Here is an 11,841-nt window from a genome sequence, read left to right as displayed (position 1 = left end):
TATTCATAATAATGGAATTTGGAAGAGGCTTTTACTTTCTCGTTGTACTCGCACACTACAAAGCCCGAGAGCCAACATGCAGCCCTTAAAAAAAAAAAACCCTAGCACGAGCGCATTGCACATTGGGGCATGTAGTCTATTCTTAATTGTTTCCCTTTATGTGTAAAACTAAAGGGGGAGGGGGAAGAGAAAGGAATAGAGGGGGACGGGAGTGGGTTGAAGAGAGGGTCTCCAGAAGCTCTCGCGAGATCTTTAGGAGCTCTTTCTTTTCTCTGTGTCTCGTGCGGTTTGCTCGCGAGCACGACTGCCTTGGCTGGGATGTTTTGTGCAGTCGCCATTCCCTTGTGTGACGTCATAGTGCATTGTTGTGACTTGCGTAGCGGAGCATCCCTCAAGCTGTCAGCTGTGTCGCCGCCGCCGCTGCGGGAGCGCGAGCCCGAGCCGGCCCAGCCCCCCGCCTCCTTGTCTTCCCCCCGCCCCTCCCTCAGGGGTTCTAGAACTCCACGTCACCGTATCATTGTCTGTGCGGGACCCTCGGGCTCCCCCTCCCTCCCCCCGCCCCTGCACGTTCCATCCCGCCCCCCATAGAACCATCTCAATGAGATGCAAACATGAAAGACAAGAGGAAGAAGAAGGACCGCACCTGGGCCGAGGCTGCCCGCCTGGTAGGTGCGACCGGAGCTTTGTGCGCGCGGGGCCGGCCCGCCCGGTTGCTGATCCCGGGGCAAGTCGGGGAGGTGCCTAGCGCAGCCTGCTCCGGACTCGAGCCCTTTGCATTGTTGCGGTCGGTAGGGGATGCTGGAGTGACTGTGCAATGCTGGACGCGGGGCACAGTCAGTTCTCGAGCTTCACGGCAGTATTGGATATGCGGGACGGGACTGGAAGTGGTGGCTCCATTCTCATGGAACAATGTTCCGTGCATAAGTCTTTGAATCGGGGTTCTGTGAGAACTACTTTGTTCAGGGGCTTTCTGCATGCCACGTCCTACAGTGAGGTAGTTCTCAAGTTAAAAAAGACCAGGAGATTACTCCGGGGCTGGTGGGAGTGAACCTACTAAACACAATATAGAATCCCACTTCTACGGGTGGTATATGTTACGATAAAGCTCCCCTTCTTCACCTGACCGAACCATAAACACTTGGGGTAATCCTGCAATGAACTGGAAGCTAGAGGGCATCACCTGAGCAGTGTCTTCTGTGGGGACTGTGTGTATCTCTCCTGGGGCCATAGGAAGGGCACTCCCCATTCTGTTTTTAACCCTTCCATAATTTCATTAATCAGATTGGGGTATGTGTAAAGAGGACAGACTGGAGTAGGGCACCATTTTCATCCAGAATACAGGGCTCAGTGTGCAGGCTTTTCCACTGTTCATTTCATTTGTATGTATGTACATGCAAAGAGAATATTCTTCACAGGACGCCTCCCTTTGTAATGAAATATGTAGAACAGAGCAATTTCCTGTGTAATTGGGTGGGGAATGTTATTCGATGTGTATATATATGTGTGAGTGTTTGCATATGTATGTGCATGTATGTGTGAATGAATGAATTACTCAGGTAAACTCCTGTAACATGTACATGTGCAATAAGCTTTTACACCTTTTAACTAGCATGTGACATAATGTACTTAGGACACTTTTCTGTAGTATATGTTAGTGTAATAGGTGTATCCTCTGCACCCCCCTTCACCCTACAAAATAAACTGCATGTCTATCTCCAATGTGTCCAGGAATCTCCTTTTCCCCACAGTGCCTGCAAATGTTGTGAAATACTGGGAGATTTTGTACCTAAGGTTTCACATCTCCAAATATCCAGTTACCCCAATTCTTAAAAGCCTGTTATTTTTCTAAGCGCATTAATATTCCCCAGTGAAGGAAATGATCTCTCTTCTCTTTCCTGCCTGTGCCAGTGTTTATGCAATTGTTGTACTGTTTTAGTGCACATTTTAAAAACTCCAGTGGGGTAGCTGTGTTACTTCATTGCAGCAGAAGTGGAGTTTTGTGGTACAGTAAAGACTAATTAATTAATTAATTAACTGGGATAATGTATGCTAAGGCTTGTGTAACGATACGTTTGTTAGCCTTTTTGGTGCCACAGGAATCTCCTTTCATTTTAAAAACCAATTTTCATTCTTGGGAATCATTCTCGGAGTCTTGCAAGTTAAATGTGCTATGTGCTATTGCTGCATGAAATCTGGTGGGTATTGCTCTACAGTACTCTGTGTATGCTGTGGAGTTCCATGCTCCATTCAGTGCAGTGAGGTAAAGAAGTTAAGCACTTTCAAAGGTCAGGCATTGGGTGTATAGTTTGCCTTTTAAAAATGTTTGTTTTATCCTCCCAGTTACATTTAGTTAATACATGAACAAAGCAGGAGTCAAGTTTCACCTTTAAGACCAACCAATTTTTATTTAGAACGTAAGCTTTTGTGTGCTCTTAAGCACACTTCATAAGACGAGGAATCCAGCACAGTGAGCAAGGCCATACATAGCTGAGCAGAGCCATACATAGCTGGTAGGCAGTGGCCCAGAATGCATGAGCAGGTTTGCTCATTTGTTAATTTTACTGCATAGTGCTGTTTTGTTGCTTTCACATGCTCATGCTATTCAGATCAAAGGTTTGCTCAATTTGTTAGTTTTACTATTCTGTCATTGTACCATTTTCCATTCTAAACCACTGCCTACCACATAATTTTACTTCACTGTCATTGGTTCTTAAATCTGTACCATGTTGCATTTTGGGCCACTGCCTACCATATGTATGGCTCTGCTAAGCTATGTATGGCTTTGCTGACTGTGCTGGATTCCTCGTCTGATGAAGTGTGCTTAAGAGCACACGAAAGCTTACATTCTAAATAAAAATTGGTTGGACTTAAAGGTGAACTTGACTCCTGCTTTGTTCAACTGCTTCAGACCAACACGGCTGCCCGCTTGGATCTATCTACTTAGTTAATACATGTATCTGATGGCATTCATTTTTGTTCCTGTGTCACATCCCCTATAAAGCACATTCTTTTTGAAAAATATGTTTCTGTACTTATTTATTCGATTTATATCCCGCCCTACCCCACCGAGGCGGGCTCAGGGCGGCTCAGGTACTGTGCTTTGTGGGACTATTAGGCAAGGTCTTCCATATATAAAATGTATGAAAAGTGTGATATACTGTGATGTAAACTTGAGCAGTTGCATATATCATAGGCAGAATGTAACAGAATACAGTTATGCTGCTTTACTAGAAGCAACTAAATGGGGTAAACCATGAAACAAAGTATTCTGCTCAGTGATCCATGGAGAATTTCTGCCGCATGTTACCTGTGGCCCTACATGGCAAGCATTGGTTGTATTAATGTCTTTAGAAAGAATTTCTAAAATGTTTAAATACTGAGCTAACATTAGTTTCATATACTAAGAAACCTCTCTTACATGATGTCCTGTAATAACTGCACTTGGGGAATACATCCTGAAGAATCCAGGGCCCACTGTCCCTTGATGATCCTACCCACCTGGAAGCCTCTTTGTGCAAACCACCTCAGAAATATCTGGCGGCCAGAAGTGAACTGTGACAAACAATGGATTCTTTCTTTTTAATGCTTCATGGGAGGCACTCCCAAACTTGGCCCAACCCCTTAGCTCTCTCCCAAAGCCAAGCCAGGTGTGGGGATGCCATTTTGTAGCAAGGAGCAACAAGGTGCACTGTACCCAAATAACTGAAATTGAAATCAACAGTGTCAGTGGCAGTATTTCTGTAGTATTGTCCAGCATGGTGCAGAGGTTACAGTGCTGGACTAGGATCTAGGAGACCAAATACCCTGACTGCTAAGGAAACTTGCTGGATAACTTTGGGTCATTCTCAGCCAAAGCCACCAGACAAGATTGTTAGGGGGATAAAATGATGGAGAGGAGAATGATGTAAACCAGCTCCCCATTGGGGAGAAAGGATATAAATAAATAGAGAATGGAAAGGGAGATTATATAAATGAAAGACTGTCTAATTGGACCTGTTCAGACATTCTTGCTTCACAGTACTGGAACTGGATTAGGAGACAGCCTTCCTTGTGCTTTACACAGCATTCTTTTTTATGCTGCCAAAACCTTAGGATTTAGGGCAGGGGTGTCGAACTCATTCGTTATGAGGGGTGGATCTGACATAAATGAGACCTTGTTGGGCCAGGCCATGTTGGCCAGGTCATGTGTGTACCTATTTAAGATTAGGTAGCAGCTTTATAAAGGACACAGACAAACAATTATTTTTTTAAAAAAAGACTTAAAACATTAGCACTTGGTCTTAAAGGTGCTTTCTTTGTATTTCTCTCATGGGATCAAGGGAACAGGGCAAAGGAGGCTGTGGCTCTTTCCTTCTTTCTCCAGGGGGTGTGAGGGGGGAGCCTCAGCCAATAGAAGGGAGAGAGGCTTGGCTTGGTAGCTCTGTTGCGTGATTGAGACAGCCTGGAAAAACAAGCTCTGATCATGTGTGTACCTATTTAAGATTAGGTAGCAGAGATATAAACTTTATAAAGGACACATACAAACACAATTTTTTTAAAAAAACAACAACCTTAAAACATGCTTAAAACATTAGCACTTATTGGTTTTAAAGGTGGTTTCTTTGTATTTCTCTAATGGGATCCAGGGAACAGAGCAAAGGAAGCTGTGGCTCTTTCCTTCTTTCCCCAGGGGGTGTGAGAGGGGAGCCTCAGCCAAAAGAAGGGAGAGAGGCTTGGCTCGGTAACTCTGCTGTGTGATTGAGAGAGCCTGGAAAAACAAGCTCTGCCTTCCTCTCCAGGGGAGGAGCCTCAGCCAATAGAGAAAATAGAGGTTTTGTTCTGTAGTTCCTGTGAGATTGAGCAAGCCTTGCAAAGCAAGCTGTTATTCAGAAGGAAACGAGAGAGAGGGAGAAGGAAACAGATGACGGCCAGTTGCTTAGGGGCCTGAAAGGAGCCTTCCGGAGGCCTGATTCAGCCTCTGGGTCGCATGTTCAACACCTCTGATTTAGGGGATGTGGTTTGCATATATAAAACATGATGGAAGTGGTTGATTTTATGCTTGCTCTGTGATAGGATTTCTAAAACTTTATTACACTAGAGCTGTAAGACATATACAATACAGGCATACCCTGTACTGACTGGGTCAGTTAGGAAATGTTGTGCTTTTAATCTAGACATTTCATTGAATTTGGCTCCCATTTGATGCCAGCCTGCATGATTTTGTGAAGTTTATGAGAGCCAAGCGTGGTGTAGTGGTTAAGAGCTATGAACTCTAATCTGGAGAACCGGATTCGATTTTGCACTCCTTCACATGAAGCCAGTTGAGTTATCTTGGGTCAGCCACAGCTTTCAGAGCTCTCTCAGCCCTCAAAATAAGTCTAGCTTGCCACCTAGTTGTATGTAAAAGTGCTAGAACTTAAAGGCTGCCGGAGAATCTTCAGGTCTTCTGGCTATATTATGCACAATGCCTTGCCAAAATCTGCACTTTCCCAGCTCTCATGTTCCCTTTTTTTGTGAAACATCTGCATAGTTGGGCCCATAGCAGTCAGGGGCTTCAAGAGGGCCATCACTTTATTTTGGGAATTCAGTGGAGTCACACAATTCTCACGGAAATGTCTTGATTGTTGCCTCTTCATAGGATTATTATACTAACTAACCTTGCACAATTGTTTGTGTGTCTCGCTTCTTCTGTTTCGGGTGCCCCATGCCCTCCAGAGGACCTTTTCCCTCTTTAGTGTGATAAACTATGAGACATCACCCAAGCTATGTCTTAAAGTTATTTTAAAGAAAACCTTTCTCAGTGAGATGGAAGGCAGATTACACAATTAAAATAAAATGCAGTAAGAGCAGTATAATATGTATCAAGATGAGTAGTCAGTTTGTCTGCGGCAGTAGAAAAGAGCTAGAGTCCAGTAGCGCCTTAAAGATTAACAAAATTTGTAGTCGTGAGCAGTGGCTCATGAAATCTCATATACCCTGCCACAAAATTTGTTAGTCTTTAAGGTGCTACTAGACTCTTGCTGTTTTCTATAATATGTATGACCAACAGTGCAATAAAACTGGATTGCAAATGAGAAAGAATATTAAATACAGCACAATACATTACTTTGGTCTCCAACATAGTAAAATGCATTCAGGAACCATGCTATGCTACTGGATTACAAAACTGGAGAAAAAGTCCAACAGTACATTGTTTTGTATGAAAGGGAACTGCATGGTAAGGACAGGCATGGAGCTTTAGTTTAGTAACAGAGCCCATATTTGGCACATTTGAAACTTTTGCTCCCTATGATCGTCATTGAAAGGACTTTAGGGAGCAGAGCTGGGATGTAACTGTGTCAAAAGATCAAGATCTGTAGTTGCTAGTCAGGTTTAAATTACTAGCATAAGGGGATTATTGGTTTTTGTAAGGCATACAGCAAAACATTTGCCAATATTTTATTCCCATTTACAAGACAAGAGTGTGGTCTGGAGCTCAAAACAAAGATGTATTCACAAAATTTAGTCAACCTAGGCCCACTTTCCTCACTAAATAACACACACATAAAAATCAGGGATAGAACTGAATATTACTTTCATTGTCTCAGGTTTTGTAGTATTTTATCTAGGATATTTTAAATCCATAAAATGTAGGCATCTGGTGGTTTGTTATTCTGCTCTCTTGGGGTTCATCAATAATTTATTTGAGGCCTTATTGAATCAATTCCTGTTCCAGTGACAAGCAAACAGTTGAGATTGATATGTTCTCAAGCAATGACTCCTGTGATAGCTTGATCAATGCTTATGCTACAAAATTGCATGAGCACTGAATTACTGCACACAATCTGCCACAGATAGGGCAGATTAATTCACAGATTTAAAGGATTTTTGTTTGTAGCAGTTCCATTTTTTCAGCTCTTTCTACAAGGCCATATTATATGCTAAAAATGTTGAAGTACTGGAAAATTAAAGTAGTTGATATTGTCACATATGCATTTTATTAAATCTTTAAATATCATACAGCATTTTCTTACAAGATCTGTTGCAAATTGGGCAACTGTTCAACACTAGTTCTTCTGTGTGTAGCCTGATAATCTTTCTTTATCCACACCTCCTATTGATTAATAGATGTTTTCCTTTTATTCTCTCTGTACTCCTCACTGATATGACAGTTTAGTGCTTTGTAGATAAAAATAGATTTAGTCTTACGTCTTTTTGTCAAATTAAGTCAGATTTCGTGTGTGCCAGAGCTATGGGGAAAACTGTGGGACTTGCATGAGAACACATTCTGGGGAAATGTGTGCTTCTAGCCCATTGAAGATTGCAGACAAATTCATATAGGGCTGTCTTTTTTTTTTAAGGGCTAGCCTCATTTGCTCTCTGATACGTTTCTGTATAGCTATGGCAACAAGTGTTGTCATGTTTTTAATATCTTACTGGAGTCTGAGCTCAGTGTGTGGTGATAAAAAAAAACAAAAATGGAATAAACCATTGTTTAGGGAAAAAAAGATTCCAGGAGTTTTCAGGTTCCCAACTCTCAACTTCAAAAGCTTCTCGGTGTTCAGAAACAAATACATTAAATAAATCACACAGAAATACACACAAAAACATACAAACAGGTCTTTAAAACTCTGAAAAAAGCAGAAGAGGGCTGTCTTTAAATGAAGTGCTCTTCTAGCATAATGTGTATACCTTTGAGAACCTAGAACCTTTATTTACTTATTTTATTGGATTTATATCCCGCCCTCCCCACCGAAGCAGGCTCAGGGCAGCTCACAACAGTAAAAACATGTGCAGATATTAAACATTAAATAATTAAAACCTTAAACAATATAACAATTAAAACATTTTAAAAACAATTTGGTGCTAATAATACAGTCCAATAATTTCAGTTTCAGTCTTCTTGAGTGTCCTCATATGTGGCTATCGATTAAAAGCAAGTTGAAATAAAGCTGTCTTGCAAGCCTTGAGGAACTGAACAAGGTCCTGCAAGGCTCTTGCTTCTTCCGGCAGTTGGTTCCACCAATAGGAGGCTGCTATAGAGAAGGCTCTCTCCCGAGTGATCTTCAATCTTGCCTCCCTCGGCCCAGGGATTGATAACAGGTTTTGTGTCCCTGATGTGAGTACCCTCTGAGAACATATGAGGAGAGATGGTCCCTAAGGTAGACAGGTCCTCGGCCATATAGGGCTTTAAAGGTAATAACCAGCACCTTGTAGCGAATCCGGTACACTATTGGCAGCCAGTGCAGTTCTCACAGCCCAGGCTGTATGTGCTCCCATATGGTGAGCCCCAATAACAGCCTAGCTGCTGCATTCTGCACCAGCTGCAGTCTCTGGATTTGAGACAAGGGCAGCCCTATGTAGAGGGCATTGCAGTAGTCCAATCTCGAGGTGACCGTAGCATGGATCACAGTTGCCAGGTCGCCACAGTCGAGGAAAGGGCCTTGCCCACCTAAGATTGAAAAAGGCAGATTTGGCAGTGGCTGCTATCTGGGCCTCCATTGTTAATGAAGGTTCCAGTAGCACCCCCAAACTTTTGACCTTGGGCGCTATTGCAAGTGGTGCACCATCAAAAGCTGGTAGGGGGGTTCCCCTTCCTAGGCCACTGCAGCTCAGGCAAAGGACCTCTGTCTTTGTCAGATTTAGCTTCAGTCGACTCAGCTTAAGCCACCTTGCCACGGCCTTCAGCGCCAGATCCAGATTTTCCTGATGATGATGATTTTTCCCTGCAGAGGCTTGAAATGTTCTGTGATTCTTTAATAAACCTTGGTTTGTATCACTTTGTATATTTTCTTTTGGTTTATACATCATGACGTAAATATATTTATTTTTAACCTTTTGTAATCCTGTCCAAAGGTTCTACACCAGCCAGTTGTTATACTAGCATAACTATATACTATACTGTTGCAACTAGTGCAACTATGTATTCTATGCTAGCCAAGCGTTATGTTAGCACAACTAAAACATGCTGTTACAGCAGCACTATAAGAATTATTTCAACTGTGTTATAGGTAAATATTCTGGTGCCTTTGTGAACATAAAACTGGCTGGAAGGTTATGCTTCTTTTTAAAGGGAATGTCTAGGAAAATAATGCCAGCAGTGATTGGAATTACGTAGCCCATAAAAATTATTTGAAAGATACCAGAAATTTGACAGGTGTTTCTTAATAAAGTTGTAGTCCTCTGCAAATATACTTATTCTGATGAGCTCTACAGGACTTGCCTAATTCATCCAAACTGAATGACAATATGTTTTCTTGGTAATTTTCAAACTTCCACAACCATGCAATTTCTGCCTACAATATGCATCTGATAGCTGAAAATAAAATATTTGTGTACTAAGCTCCTGTCCTAATAAACTTGATGGCCACCTTGAGAGATGCCTTTTAGTCCAGTGTGTAATAGGTACATTTAAGGTCAAGAAACACAGATTTTGATAGCTGTTGGGCATCTTCAATACCCAGACCTACATGTGTCATAAACCATTGAACTCCTAGCTTGTAAACAGAGTTGTCTGGTTCTTGCCTGGAGATATTACAGGGTTTTTTTTTTTCAATGCTCTGGGACAGCAAGACAGGATGGAAGAAGCTGAATACACTGTTTCTTTCCCTAGTCATTTCTACTGCTCACTCACCTTTCTTCTCTGCTGTGGGGAAAACTGGAGTCCTGCTGGCCCCACAATGCAGAGGAAAGTTGTGAGCAAGGTGAACCAGCAGGATGGAAGTTATTGCAGATATATCCTGTTATGGTACCTGAGACAATTTAAAGGTATAGAGACAGATTCTGGGCATGGATTTATCTCCATTTGTGAGGGACTGCTGATTCGCAAAAATCTTCTAGAAACATTTCTTTTTAAAATATATTTTATTGCTATTTTATAAAATTGCAAGAAATGAGATGAGATTGCGTAGAAATAATGCAAAAAATAATATAAAGCATATTGATCAACAAATATATATTATGGGCACTTTCTCAACCTTTCTCTGATTCAGGTAGCGCTCAGGAAGAGAAAGGAAAAGTGAAAAGGGGAAACTTTTAATAGTAGAAGTGTGTGAATAGTGACTGGGTCTGTCTTCTGCCCAGACACTTTGTATATACCTTGGGATCTGCTCTTGTTCTGTAGTATCTAGTTTGCTACTGTAGCCAAATCTTGATGTATACATTATCACTAGGATTTATTTTAGCAGATCATAAATGGTATTCTGTTCAATGTAAAATAGAGTTTGCTGCTACTTGTAACTAATCAAAATAATTTCTAATTTGAAAGTTTTTGCCATGGTTGCTAACCTGTTAAAAATGCTGTTAATTGCAATATGGTCTTTCTCTCATTTATTTAATCTGCTCATTTATCAAGTGATATAACTGTTCAAATTCAAATAAATTCAAACTCTTGCTGTTCTGCTGAGATAATATAGTTGAACTGAATCATGTAGCTGAAAGGGAATATTTCATGCTGTGCCTTCTTGTTTGAAGGCCACAAATGACACCAAAAATCATGATTGTAACTTATATATAGCTAGAACTTTGACTAATTCCTTTGACTTTTATCTCAAGTGTTGACTCTTGCTACTATAAATAGTGCTTAAGCTATTATGAAAGAAGTTTCATGGTGGTATAAAACAAAGATTTGATTTGACTTTGTTTTACTACACTAAGGACTTTGTTGTTGGTTTAACACAGACCTCTACTATTTCCATATTTCTTCTGAATTAATTCTCGTTTAAGACATGTGCAAGCTGCTTTAGGAGGGTTTCACTTTCTTTCTCTTTGATTTGTAATTGAGGCTGCTTTGAACATCTATATTTTATTATTTTATTTTTGGCCTTAGGTTTGTTTTTGGTCTGACACAGTGGTACATACATTATTTCATTTTTGTGCTATGTAGTTAAAGAGAGACAGCCATTCCTGTTCTACAATTACTGACATTTTCTGGTAGTGTCTTTGATATATTTTTATCTTAAATCTGACATAAATAAAAGGTAAATTTAATTTTGTCATTTGTATATGTAGAGCATATGAATTCAAGAAAATAATATCTTTTGCTATTCTTTCTGTATGACTTAGGTAAGGTCCTGAAGGTTTAGCTGTCTCACACCAGAGGTTCTTAAATCTCTATAGTTATAGACCTCTGAACTTCAGAATTAAGGTGGGGAGGGCATGTTTGGATGCCGCCCTAGTGAAAGCTTCATTCTGCATATTCTTCTTATGCTTAAAAAATAATGAATCACAGGAAATATGAGGAACTTCTTGTGGAAAAGTGGAATATAAATCTAATTAATACTTTCAATAATAAATGAAAAGCCCTTGAAAAATTGATGATTCCCTCATTGCCAGTCAATGGCAGTGATAGCTTGCACAGGAAGTCTGCATTTTAAGGACTCGTGGAGGAAAAAGCCGCATCTTCCTCTCAGCCAGTTGTGTAGGGGTGGTGGAGGACTGAATAACCAGGCAGTGTTAGTTGGAACAGACATACCATGCCATTTTCTTCCAGCTGTGTTTCTGTTAAGCATGCAAGGTCAATTTTTTCTTTTAGCAGCATCTTTTAGAGGTGTGCAGGTTTTGCTTCACTGATTGTCACTAACATTTTTTTTAGCTTTCATTTTAATTTAATCAATGTAGCTACTTAGGTGGAATCATAACTTAATTTTTTTTTTTGGATTATTGTAAGTATTTGTTATTTTATCCCTTCCTCCAAGTTTATAGATCAAGAAAACCTGCTCATACAATTCCTAGGAGTAATTACTTTAAAAAGTTAGTTACAACTCTAAAATATTTGTTTGCTTAATCTTGTATTGGTAATGACATCCAATCATTGTTATTATTTTTATGCAACTATGAGTTTTTAAAAATGGAAAAAAATCCCATGGAAAAATAAAGTTTTGG

General features: G+C 40.5%; 1 long non-coding RNA gene across 1 annotated transcript in view; it reads left to right on the top strand.

Moving 5' to 3' along the window:
* The first annotated feature begins 261 nt into the window (after positions 1–261).
* LOC132575242 (uncharacterized) overlaps positions 262–11,841 on the top strand; it is a 34,707-nt gene continuing 23,127 nt past the window's right edge. The window contains exon 1 of the long non-coding RNA XR_009555668.1: positions 262–665. This is a non-coding gene — a long non-coding RNA (uncharacterized LOC132575242). The remainder of the gene's footprint in view (positions 666–11,841) is intronic.

The sequence above is a fragment of the Heteronotia binoei genome, chromosome 7 (assembly GCF_032191835.1).
Source record: "Heteronotia binoei isolate CCM8104 ecotype False Entrance Well chromosome 7, APGP_CSIRO_Hbin_v1, whole genome shotgun sequence".
NCBI lineage: Eukaryota > Metazoa > Chordata > Lepidosauria > Squamata > Gekkonidae > Heteronotia > Heteronotia binoei.
Note: the sequence above shows the minus strand (reverse complement) of the source record. Positions and strands in the feature narration are given on the sequence as shown.